Raw genomic sequence first — 3776 nt, 5'->3', positions numbered from 1 at the left:
ACATGGCTGGGACAATGCATCGTCCCCAGCCACACGATCATGAGACCGGTCTCAGTCACAGGTGAAGCCAGCGCCTCCCTAGCTTCAATATTAGACATGTGGCCAGATGACGAAAACCCAGCCCAAGCACCTCCACGCCTCCGCTGCGACCTCTTGTACCACTCCAAGAGTACCTTTGGTACTCATTATCGAAATACGTTTATCTGTATTAACAATTTTATGCATCAGTTTATAGTTCCAGTGTTTATTAACGGAGATGTTATGAAAAATAGTATCAGTAATTCAGAGTTCGTTTTCGCGGACATAGTCTTACAACAATTTAGTTACCCCAAATAGAGTATTTTGTTAAGTCTACTACCACAGTAGTATCAGTATTTCAATTAAACAATCAATAGTTTAAGAAGACTTAGAATCGGCGTCGAGACTCGGTGTACCACATATTCAGTAAAACTTTTCAAAATACTTCCAAATCATTTAAAACATTTCTTTTTAGAAATTCCAAGATTTAGAAGAAACCCAAATCCACAGTTGAGTTTTGTAACCTAGCTCTGATACCACTAAATGTAACACCCAAACCCGGCCCGGACGTTATGTCTGAACTAGCGATATCACATTGAAATGTTTTTCGCAAAGAATAATATCGTTGAAAAACATGTTCTATATATTAACATCTTTGTGATCTTAACGAAGAATTTAGAATGTCTTTCCCATTCAAACTTAAGTTGTTTGGAAAAAGTCAATCATATTAAATTGTTATTAATTTAAAATGTTATTTCTTGCGAAAGCTTTAAAACATGTGCGTAAACGTGGTTTTGAAAACAACAATCTTTTCAAAACCCGCTTCCTACACTAATAGCATAAATCCAAATAAATAAAACCCCAAGTTAAAGCTAAAAATTTTAAAAAGCCTATCACATAAAATACCCAAAATAAACTACTCATAATTTAAAAACCCAATGAGAAAGTCTGTGCGGTGATGGTCACCTTCGAGTCCCTCACAGCACTGACCCGCCTAAGCTTGGGATTACCTTTACAGATAAACAGATGGGTGAGTTATGAAACCAGTGTGTAATCCCATATCAAAACAATCAATCAGTGAGCATATACAGTTTACGCCTAAGCCAATTCAGTACAGTTCAGTTTCAATTATGGCCTTACCATTATGTATCATATCAGTGTGGGCCTGAGCCATCTCAGTGCAGTACAGTACATTATGAAATCAAAGATCCTACCAACCAACCTCTACACTCAATGTGGGGATAAAATCAAGCAACCCATCCCTACACTCCAATTAATCACCTATGGTTAGACGTTATTCGTCTCCAAGAGAAAATAATATAACTTAGGGATTTCTACGGATCAAGTCAAATGAATAAATCGTTTGATTCAGAGTCAAATGACAAGTGAAGTCTAAGTGGATTTTTCCTTGGGTATTGTCTTAATCAATCGAGTTTTCCCAAAAGCTTTTTCCCAATTTCTCTCTGTGGACTCTTAGTTTAGTTACTTAGTTAGATAAACAAATCCCTTAATTTTAGTCTAGATAATAAAAAGAAAGTAATTACTAGTACTCTTGGTTCCCTTAGGTTCGACAATCCGGTCTTGCTAAAGCTATACTACTGTTCGATAGGTACACTTGTCCTTTATCGTGATAATAGTTATTCAAGAACGATTAATTATAAATTTTAAAACCTGTCGTGAAAATCACGTATCAAGTTTTTGGTGTTGTTCCGGGAAATTAAGATATTAGGAACACTCGGATTTTTATTACTTTACCCATTTACTTTTTTTACAATTAAAATTTTTATTTCTTTTCTAATTTTTCTTTTATTCACTCCTGGCAGGTTTTTATAGTGTATGACTAGAAGAAACCCATCAGGACCATTACTTTTTGATAGTGAGATCGATTGCACAGTTTGCAAAAATCGAAGAGAAATAAGGCAAAGCTTAAGATATACAGAGGAAGAGCAAGAGGACGATATTCACACCACAACCGAGGAGGTGGCTGAAAACCAGGAAAATCCGCTACCTCCTGCGATTGCTGCTAATTAGAATCCTGCTCCGCGTACTATATATGATTATGCTAAACCTTCTTTAACAGGAACTGAATCGAGCATAGTTAGGCTTGCGTTGCTGCAAATAATTTTAAAATGAAACCTAACACCATTCAAATGATCCAACAGTTTGTTCAGTTTGATGGTTTGCAGGATGAGGACCCAAATAAAGTTTTGTGACACTTTTAAAATCAATAGCATTTCTGATGATGCTATTCGCCTTCGGTTATTCCCTTTTTCATTGAGGAACAAAGCTAACAGTGGTTGAACTCGTTACCACGAGGGTCAATCACTACTTGGGAACAAATAACCCGAAAAAATTTTTATTAAAATATTTTTTGCCGGCTAAAACAACCAAATTACATAATGATACTCTTCTTTGTACAGATGGATTTAGAAACACTCTATGATGCATGGGAGAGATACAAGGACCTTTTAAGAAGATGCCCTCGCCATGGGTTACCACTCTGGCTAACAAGTTCAAACGTTTCACAATGGCCTGAATCCTTCGACTAGACAGATTATTAACGTAGCTGCTGGAGGAACTATCAATAAAAGACACCTGAGGATGCTTATGAATTTATAGAAGAGATGTCACTGAATAATTATAGTGACAAGTCATAAGAGCAAAACCAACGAAAACAGCTGGCATTTTTAATGTCGATTCGATCACCATGGTCTCTAATCAGGGTAGAACTTTTGAATAGAAAAATTGATGATTTTCTTGGTTCTTCAAGGTTCACCCAGTAATGCAGTGCGGAGCAAGTGAGGGTGGATCCAACAATTCAGAATACCCATCCTATGGCCACAACATAGAGAACGAGCAGTTAAATTACATGGGTAATAATCCTCGATCTCAAAATAATCCTTATAGTAACACTTACAATGCAGGTTGCAGGAGCCACCCAAATTTTTCATGAGGAGGCCAAGGAAATCAGGAGACCACCACCACCTCCAGGCTTCCAACAACCACCTTACCAACAACAACAAAATCGAACCTTTGAGGAGATGCTAACAAAATTCATCTCAGTGTTAGAAACTCGTTTTTAGAATACCAAGACAACACTGAAATCAACAAGCGTCGATCCAAGGGTTCGAAACTCAGATAGGACAGCTCACCAAATTAATATATGAACGACCATAAGGTAGCCAGCCGAGTAACACTGAATCAACCTAAGGGAACACTCAACGCAATTACCATTCAAGATAAGGAAGGGTTAGTTGCACCTGAACCAGAAACCGAGGCAAGAGACTGTGGTAAGTAAAGGTCAAGGTGAGGTGGACCACAATGACCAAAAACAAGTAAGTAAAGTGTACAACACGTGTACCATATCCAAATGCGACATGGAAGACACTCAGACGAACAATTCGGTAAATTCCTTAAACTTTTAAAGAAATTACATATTAACGTTACTATTTATTGAAGCTCTTTTCGCAGATTTTGAACGCCAGTCAAATTCTTAAAGGAGTTTTAACAAATAAACGGAAGCTGGATGAGGCGTCGCATGTAGAACTAAATGTGGTTTGCTTAGCCATACTACAGAATAAGCTGGCAACAAATTAAAAGATCCAGGAGTTTTACGATTCTTGTTTATTTGTAGCTTAGATGTTAATAATGCTTGGCTGATTTTAGGGGCTAGTATCAATGTCATGCCTTATAAAATGTTTAAACACTAGGTCTTGGGAAACCAAACAAACTAGGTGAGTATTAATTAACCGATAAAA

General features: G+C 37.1%; 1 non-coding gene across 1 annotated transcript; it reads right to left on the bottom strand.

Moving 5' to 3' along the window:
- Positions 1–2408: 2408 nt before the first annotated feature.
- Positions 2409–2512, bottom strand: LOC121226841 (small nucleolar RNA R71). Its single transcript, XR_005924529.1, has one exon. It is a non-coding gene; the product is annotated as a small nucleolar RNA R71 (small nucleolar RNA).
- Positions 2513–3776: the final 1264 nt, after the last annotated feature.

Source organism: Gossypium hirsutum, unplaced genomic scaffold (genome assembly GCF_007990345.1).
Source record: "Gossypium hirsutum isolate 1008001.06 unplaced genomic scaffold, Gossypium_hirsutum_v2.1 scaffold_499, whole genome shotgun sequence".
In the NCBI taxonomy this organism is placed as follows: Eukaryota; Viridiplantae; Streptophyta; class Magnoliopsida; order Malvales; family Malvaceae; genus Gossypium; species Gossypium hirsutum.
Note: the sequence above shows the minus strand (reverse complement) of the source record. Positions and strands in the feature narration are given on the sequence as shown.